Raw genomic sequence first — 10,379 nt, 5'->3', positions numbered from 1 at the left:
GAAACTGGAGAACCCGGAGGAAACCCATGTGACCACAGGGATAACACGCAGACTCCACACAGAAGGCACCCCAGCCAAAAATCAAACTGGGAAACCTCTTGAAATCACTCTATTTATATTAGCTTTTTATAGTAGAAATTTCAACATCATATAACATGTAAATGACGTGTATTAAGGTTGTCAAATAATAACAACTCAAACAGATGCACTGCCACTTGCAGTTACAGGCTTTCAATGATTTCCTAAACATGAGACATGAGACATTACATTAATGGTACAGCTTTGGTGGTTTCACAGTATGTAAAGCACCCATGAATGCTGTATAGTTGTTTTCAGCCCTTGTCAGAAAAGGATAATCCATAACCCACTGTATTGCCTGACTTAAATCATCTGAATTCTGCTCGATACTGAAGACAATTATTGATAATTCTTTTAAGCAGGAATGTACCGCACTTTAATAGAAAGACATCTATGTTTATAGATACTAGTGCTATTTACTTTGCAACACTGCTAATTAAGTGTTTCCATCTAATGCAGTCCACTTGCTGTAGCATAACCTTTGTACCCACTAGAAATGTCATGCTGTAGAATAATCTTTCTAGTGGGTACAGACGGGCTACACTCCTAGGGTGTAGGTGCTTAACATCTTCTACCACCAGACAATGAGTATCTTTTGATAATGTTTCCTGTGTTTTTAAATTAGGACATACTACATACCTTTCCATCTCTCCAGGATCATGATGGTGTGCTACTTAAGCCACAAGCTCCTTGCCTAAGGATGTTGTACAAGTTATTGCTCCACCTTTGCATCTCTCACTGAGTTTTAGTTTACATGCCTAATACTTGCAGATTTTATTTTTCCTTTCCAGTTTATATATATAACCACCCACCTGAAGGATCTATTTCCCCTTTAGTGAAGTGACAGCTTCATACACTGTTAGCATGCAGACAGGTGACACAAGAATCACGTCCACCATGGTGTTTCTTTACTTCCTGATCTATATCCATATCTGTGTTGGCATGTTTTTTTTTTTTATTGTTAAGACTTTTACTTAAATGCTGCTTCATTATTTTGACCTGACATTGTGCCTAAAATATAATGACAGGTGCCCTTTGTGCAGAGTCTGTATGTCCTCCCTGTGGTTGCTTGGGTTTCCTCCGGGTGCTCAGGTTTCCCCCCACATCCCAAAGACATGCTGTAGGTGGATTAGACAATCCAAATTGGCCCTAGGCATGAGTGCGTGCCTTCTGTGGAAGGTTGGGGGCCAGGCTGGCAACTTGACACCGTAAAACTCAACTGCCAATCATGAGCAGACAGGTGATCCGCTGTGGCGACCACTAACCAAGAAAAGCCGAAAGAAAAAGAAGATATATATATATATATATATATATATATATATATATATATATATATATATATATATACATGTGTGTATATATACATATATGCTTGTTCCTTATATGGGAATATAAAAGCAATTGATTATAGTGACAGTCTCAAAAAGGGACATCCAAGGGAATGCAAAGATTAAATAGAATATTCTATGACAATAGTGATTGACAACAGATGGAAGGACTGTAAATCATCAGTTTTCTCAGTTTCTAGTAGGATTATACCCTCTGGGGAAAAATCAGGTAATAATTTTCCTCAACCATATTAAAATGCATTATGAGGTCTGATCAACTAACAGACAGATATCACTCTATTATCATTGCTCGAGGACTACTCCGAAGATTGATTAATATCCTAGTGTTTTGCTTTTTGTTTTTTTTTTTTTGTATCCCCACTTTACCGCAGGCCCTTGCATACAGGTTATGAATAAACCCCCCACACGCATCTTCAGTTTACCATCTGACACTAATCAAGTGAAATCAGAATTCTAGATTATATTTAATTTAATCTCTTAAAGACTTTATATTTCAATATTTCAGCAAGATCTATCAGACCAAAGGTGTAGCTAGGGTGGGGCAAAGGGTGTAGCCACTTCGGATGCAAAGTATTAAGGAGAGTGGTCAACAGATTGTGATTGGTCTTCAGTGTATTAACAGAATGCATTTCCAAATGCTGGTATTGCATTTGTAGTCAGAACTAAAGTGGTGTAGCACTTGGAGTATCTGGTAGAGGTATTGTATTTCTGATTAGATCAGAAGCACTGTGGCAGTCTATGTCCAGTGTAGTACTGACATTCAGAAATGAATGCTGCTATTGCATTTGTGGTTAGATTTGAAGTGCAGCAGCAACTGTTGTTTGTTACAATTTAAAAGGAGGAATTTTTTTATCCACAAGCCTTTATTAATGGGGGGCTGTACCAAATCAGGGGATGCCAAAGGAAGCAAGAATAGCTAGCTGCACCTCTGGCATATTCCAAGGACACCTACAAAAAAGTACTTTTCTGACAGGCTTAAATATTTTAAAGGGTACTTCATTAGCTACTCTGGTAAAAGAAAAGCCTAAAATGATTGTGGGTAGTGGTATCAACAATAATTTGTCAATATTTGAAAATGGTGCAATCACAGAATTCTGAAACTGCTAGAAAAATATTCTATTCATGCAGAAACATATTCTACATATTTGTTAATGGCTGACTCAGATATATGTTTTATATCAGTCTAAGTACCTATCTGTGTGTAACTTACAGAATTAGGTATTAATGGAGTGTTGGCAGAAGCATGTCATATCCAACACCTGCAACAAATAAGACAGCAGAACCGTTCCTTCCTTTCAGGTCACTGATATTCCCAGAATAAATGTCAGCTCAATGCCAAGGTCAACAAATGCTTGTCTTTCCCGTAATTCTCAAGGAAGCCATTTACCAGCCAAAATATGAATATAAAAAACAATGGCATTGGTAACTATGTTAACCATGCAGGAAGGAAACATTCAATCATCACACAATGAATATGCTAAATTGTTTATTAAAGCATAACTGAGTAACCTCTTTGCATTCACATTGTTTAATTACAACCCAGGATGAAGTTCATGCAAAATTTGTGGATAGTGCTGTGTAGTTAATCAACTGGATTGTTATGTTACGTAAAGAAAACAACCTGCCACTTAAGGAAGCTACTTTGCATGCCATAGGTTCCTCCATTTCAAGTCTCATTAATATATGCAAGCAGTTTTTGGTGCAAATAATGACTTTACCAGATCTACAACGCCTTTGCTGTCAACTAGTATTGAAAAATAAGCCTGGAAGATTTATGAAAGAGTCAATCTATTCTTTCTTTGATTACCTCAAAAGGATGGTCTGCACAAGGCACAGGACACCAGAAGGCATATATTCTTTTTTTTTAGTTTGGTCTCATCTTAAGGAGATCTTTTTGCCAGATGAGGTTTTCTTTATGCACACCCAACTTCATGAAACATCAATTAAGTATACAGTCTAATAAATAATAGACCGAGTGTCAGCATACTACGTAACTGTAACATAAGCTCTATCAACCCATAAGAGGTTATAATCTGCTTTGGAGAAGTGTTTTTGTTTAGTTGCTGCTGGGGGGAGGCAGGTGAAATAGTTACTTTGAATGAAAATGATTTGTTGTCAGATCTCACCAGGGAAGACATCACAGTGAGGGTGCTACAGTGTTCCCCATATTGGTAAGAATCAGATCCAGGATGCTGGCACCCTTCCCTACCCACAAGTTAGTAGAGCTCAATGGTATATACATTTTAGTGCAAGGCCTGGGAGGTACATATTCCCTTGTTTCCTGAATGGTATTTTATCTAGCAGCAGAGATGTTCTGAAAAAGCAGTTGTACAAGTAAATGAAGGGTTAGACAGCATTGTAAATATAACATGATTATTTGCTGTGGGTCAGGTACAAGAAGAGTATGACAAGAGACTGATAACTGCAGAACAGAATTTTAAGATAAACATGAGTAAATATAAAATGAGTGACAACTCTGAAATAGGTGTGCTTTATTCTAATTTTAAATGGACTAAAGCTTGATACAGAAAAATTAAAAACAACCGTACAAATGCCAAAACACAAAGAATATTGGGAAATGCAGATTTTAACAAGAATGATGATGCACTTTGCAAATACAGTTCCTAAGATGTCAGAGTTAATCATGGCTCTATGAAATCAGTTAGAGTAAGATTTACTTTGGAAATTGAGCTAAGACAAAAAAGAAACCTTGTTAACAAAAATCTAGTTACAGAAGTTCCAATAATAAAATATAATGATGTCAATAAACCAGTTATGATGAAAGTAGGTGTCACTCAGAATGGTAATAGAGCTGAGATCCTATAGGAAAATAAAACTAGTTATGTATATGTCAAGTGTATTTATTGATGCACAAAACAGGTATGCCCATACAGAGAAAGAACGGTTAGAAATGTACTGGATAGAGCCTGTGCTGTTTAAGAGCATTCTGACAAATAGCAGCTCATTGCAGTTATTAAAGAGTTTCCAGATAGCATCTATTAATTCAGTTTATTGAAAGCTTATTCTGTACATAATTAATCTGTTAGAAATTAGTTGAAATGTAGCAATGCCTAAAAAAAATATTTTCTTATTTGTATGAATGCAAACAATTCAATTGGTTTATACATAGTAAAGATGTTCATGGGTAAACAGACCACAAATCTTTACAAAGTATGTACTTCCATAAATATGTAAATGACACATTCAAGGTTTCAAAATATTTCACTTAACTAACAAGGCTATACAAGCAAGGCAATATCTATCTTTCTGTCTATCCATCTATCTATCTATCTATCTATCTATCTATCTATCTATCTATCTATCTATCTATCTCTCTCTCTCTCTCTCTATCTGTTTATCTATCAGTTCATCTATTCATCTAGATGTATGTATGTATAAATCTATTTCCCTGTGAGGCAGCATGCTTTGAATTAAATTGATAAGTTTAAACTAACCATACCTGTACACAATGCATGACAGGATACTATGGACACCATGGACAGTTTATACAAAATAAAAATGCATTCATATTAAAAATCACCATGCCACCTCCAATGACACTATTGGCAACCATTCCAAATGGATGAGCATACCTGTTTTGTGCTTCGGTAAATACACTGGGCAGAAAGATATGAAGAACTGTAATATGACGGTCTACTTATTTTTTGGGCAATTCCACAGTTACCTATAACAGAAGAAAAGTACACAAATTCTAGTGATGAACTGACATTGACAAAGAAATACACTTACTGAAAAATGTTACAATGAAAAGGTGGCATGAGCAAAAATTGTAGAAAGAAATTCAAACTGACATTTCTTGCACTGAAGAAATAAGTTGTTTCCAGCGCTTAATGTCCAAGGTTGACAATATAAAAGATCCCAATCAAATGAGAACATAAATCCATTATAGAATACAAAAATCATATCTAGGACTAGTGAAATATCAAGAAAAGGAGACATAATCTATGACTCTTGTAAAAGACATAAGAAAGAACTAGGCATTCTGCAAAGCCTAAGACAGTGGCAAGAAAAAGGAAAAGAGGCTAGCATACCCAATGACAGGTTGTCCACGGAGGTATGTATTTGTTGAAGGTCAAGGAAGCTAAGTATCAAAATCGTCTCCATCATTTTCCCAGTTCCCAAAATTAATCATTCTGAAAGACACAAGTGCAATTGTGACTAGTGCATTAAAGCTTTTATTCTTGAGGCAGGAAAAATGTGATGCAGTATTAACTGATAATGATCTGAAATGCATGTCTCAAATTTAGGAGATAAGTGTATGAGTGGGAATTCAAGCATACAACATCAAATCTACCTTTTTTTGTATTTTTATGGATTAACAGACAACAACAACAACAACATGGATTAACAGACAAAGGTACCAAAGAGAAACAAATCTCACAAGAACCAACAGTAAACATGATATAGATTGTAAAGTCATATTTGGGTAATTTAGGAAGACTGTGTTGCAGGGGGTCAATCTCTTATCAAATAAGTTGTTGATGATTACAAGGATGAAAATCCAATTATCCCATTCACCTGCATTACTTATGATTAAAATCATTTTAAAATAAAGAAAATGCTGGAAAGGAATCAGAAGAGGCAGAAACACTTATGGTACTGTATCTCTCTCTCTCGCTATATGTATATATATATATATATATATATATATATATATATATGTATATATATATATATATATATATATAGATACAACAAAATGAAGGAAAAAAAAACCACACCGGATACTCAAAACAGTTCCAATAAGCGCTTTTGTTTACTAAAATGAGCAAACTTCATCAGACAATTTTAAGACACACAAGTACACTTAAATACATTACTTATCATGACATCATTTCCTTTAGAAAAACATCATTTCCTTTAGAAAAACATCATTTCCTTTAGAAAAACACAGCCTCATTTTAAAGTGCCAAACTCCTATAAAACCAACCATATGTCAAAAAATAAATAATAAAAATCCTTGCATATATTTTCAAAAATTACATGTAACAATACATTTGTATAATTAATAAATATACAGTAAAAAGTGTTAAAAATATATAAACATGAATCTATCTAACTAACGCTTTTAATTTCAAGATTCTCTTGATATAAACAAAGTCATTTAAACCTGGCGGAACTAAGGCATTTAGCGGTATAGCTCCATAAGGTAAGTGTGCGATAGTTACGGACCTTAGGGTTAGGGTGTGGGTTAAGGTAAGTGCATAGATAGTAATGTATGTAAGGTTTAGTGTAGGGTTAGAAGTAGGGTTTTGGTTAGTGTATGTATGTGGTTTATTTATTTTGTTTTGGGTAGGTAGTATGCAGTGCATGATGGGGTTGGATGACTATGACAGTTCGAGATTTTGAATTTTGCGGTTTAGGGCATTCGGTGAATTCGCAGTTTGGGTAATATGTGTCAATGATTACGTATTTGCTGACTAGGACTTTCACAGTTGCAATATAGACCCTGTATATATATATATATATATATATATATATATATATATATATACATACATATATATATATATTTATCCCATTCAAAAGATCGAGTCAACAGAATCGAACATCATATGGTCAATACCATATGATCGACTTTCCAAAATACATAATATTGAGCTTTTGAGTGGAGATCATGGTACAGTGGGGATTGAGGAATTTACCCTTTCCCTCAATGTAGTGTAATTTTGGAGTTGGTATATATAATATACAAAGTTGTGGATGGTGCAGCCCCCCTATATGAGTAGGGTGCAGGGGGGCTTACCCCCCAGCAAAAACATTGATTTTTTTTTTTTTTGCTTTCTGTTGTTCAACTTTCGGAAATTCAGTCATATGGTCTTGACCATATAGCATTCAACTTTTTGTTGATTCGATCTTCTGAAGTAGATCCCCACATACATATATATATATATAAGGTTTGAGAGCTAAGCGGAACACTCAAGGCAGAAAAGGTGAATTTTTAAATATACATACAGTTTTATTTTTAGTGGAAAATGTCCATGACGTCCATAACATCCTGACATACTCTGCACATAGTTAAGGATAGTGTAAAGTTATTAATGTAATGCATGCTACCTTATAGGGAAACAAATATATATATATATATATATATATATATATATATATATATATATATATATATATATATATATATATATATATATATACACACATAGATATATAGATAGATACATACAGATATAAATATAGATATAGATATATGTATATAAAAATAATATATACATAATTAGAAAAAAGTGGTCATAGTATATGGATTTCCTAATGTTAAATATGGCAATACCTAGTTGTAGATAACCATACCAAGTAGTATACACTCCTTCTAGCAAATAGTATGAATAAACACATTCTGGAGTCCAGAACCTGATACATTGCTTATGTTGTTTACAGAGCATTCTGTTAAATAGCAACTCACTGAAGTTACTAAGAGTATCTAGATGCCATATATTGTTAATTCACTTTAATGAAAGCTTTTCCTATACACACTTAACATCAATTAGAAATTAGCTGAACTTTACCAATGCCTAAAAATGTTTATTAATTTCTTATTTGTTTATGAGGAGGAGGTCCATTCTATGGAAGTAGTCAACTCTTATATGTGGTCATGAATAAAAGAAGAGATAACATGAAACCACTGAAAGAGCTGCAGTTATTGTTATAGGTAACTTCTGGTAATGAGATTGTATCCTTCCTGGAGTACATAACAGTAAATGACATTGCACATATAAAATCAAAATTTTTAACTGCTGCAGTAAAATGATGTACTGCTATTATGTTTTCTCTTTTTCACGTCATAAATGGAGTGCTGAAGTGTTGCTTAGAGTTACTGCATGCTACCCTCTCTAGTGATAAAGGAGGCACTTGAAATTAGCTTTACTGGATCATACGAATACTATATCTGAAAACATCATATGGACAAGCACTCCATATTCTTTAAAGAGAAGCAGTTCGATTATATGCACTACTTTGTCTTAAAAAAGTTGTTAAATAAAAGTTATGAAATGAGTGCAATAATCCAGAAGAGTAAAAATCAAGTAACCAACATAAACAAATAAAACAGTCTTCTCAGGAAATGTGATAAACTGTTTCCATTCTTTCTAAAATATGAGGTTTTTAAAATAGTGTGCACCAAAATGTATAAAACCAGCTGTCTATGGCAGCTGCACACAGTTAAATTATCTAAAGTAGTACCACAATCAATGCTAAGTTGCATTTTTCTTTTACTAAAAGAAGTGCCAATTTTAAGTTGTGCTGTCAGTACATTTGTATTGTATATACATTGCTTGATATTGTAGGACTGAAGAATTACTGCAAGCAGCTCTTCCTAAAACAAAAGTAATGGATTGTCTATGCCCCTAACAGCATTGCCAATGCCCTAAACACACACATATCTATATCTGTATCTGAATCTATATCCCCTGGATTTGCTAATCTTCTGTGCAGGACTAGGCTAGTCCTGCACTTAAGAGCCCATTTAGGATCAGGATGGCAGTGCACCATGCATATTAATGAAGGCATGCTGCCTGAGCTCCCAGGCTTACACGAGGCGTGTATGAGTGCAGGGATCGGGTCTGAGAGCAGAGCTCTCAGAATAAATATGCCCCTGCAATTTTGAACAGCAGAAAGTGAAAATAAATGAGCGAGGCCACTCATAGGTGTCCACATATCCCCAACAACAATCCCCCATGTGTACAACAGCAACAGGAAATAAAAATCAAAATTAGAAACCCCTGTATTGTTTTCTAAAACTCTGAGTACAGCTAACATTAGGTGCGCAGGTGTGCCCATTGCTTAGCTATGGTTAAAGCAGCCTAAAAGCCTGACGAGGATAACAAGGAAGATATATGCAAATGAAACATCTCAGCAATAGTGTAGTGGGCAGAGTGCTCACCTAACGAGCTGACATTTCCAGTTCGAGTCCCACTGAAGCACATTCTATTTTACATGGCAAAGCATGGTATATGCAATATTTGTATTGCAAAACCCACTAAATAACATATATTTATGAACTGGAGTACTGCAGGAAATGCACATGTGAAGAGTCAGTATCATAATGAATAAGGCCGCAGTAAGCAGGAGTAAGCACAGATAAGCAGTAGTAAGCATATGTAAGCACTAGTAAGCATGTGCAAGTGATCTGCACGGGGGTAAGCACTGCCTACACAGATTAAGCAAAGGAAAAGCTAACTGGATGTAAGAAACTGTGACTGGAAGTTAGCAGTGTTTACCTCCATGCAGACAAAATGGAAACCCGCTTACAACTGCTTTAAAGTGCCTTAATCATTCTGTATCCAATGACTGGTGTTCTGCGCAGCCACAAAATAAACATCCTGTGCAAGGCTCGAACCCAGGACCATGCACAAAATGATTTACCACTAAACCATGCCAGCTATACATAACTAGTATGTTGTCAGAAACATAACTCCAGCCTAGTCATGCAACAGTACAAAGAATGTATACCTACATCTAGATGTATGTGTGTGTGTGTACATATATTACTATCTAAATGGATACAACATATCTATATATGTAGTTTTATATATATATATATATATATATATATATATATATATATATATACAGACATATATACATCTATATACAAATATATGAACATATATACAAGCAAATGCCAACATCTGCTCATATATATGTCATCACCTATACTTCCACATATACACAGCAAGTTATATATGTGTACACAGATATATATCTCCGTCGGTAAATACAGACATAGGTATAAATATGTAAGCAAATATATATACCCTTATAGGTACATATGGCCAGACATCTGTAGATAGCAATGGTAAATTAATAGAAACATATATGTCCACATGCACCGTTAATGGGCATGAGAGGCCCCAAACAATATATGTCTCGTACGAATTGGCATACCTCCCAGCCAAACATGTCCACCCTGCAATACACTAC

Source organism: Protopterus annectens, chromosome 5.part0 (assembly GCF_019279795.1).
Source record: "Protopterus annectens isolate FY-2018-M chromosome 5.part0, PAN1.0, whole genome shotgun sequence".
Classification (NCBI taxonomy): Eukaryota; Metazoa; Chordata; order Ceratodontiformes; family Protopteridae; genus Protopterus; species Protopterus annectens.
The sequence above is the reverse complement of the archived record's forward strand: the minus strand, read 5'-3'. Positions refer to the sequence as shown.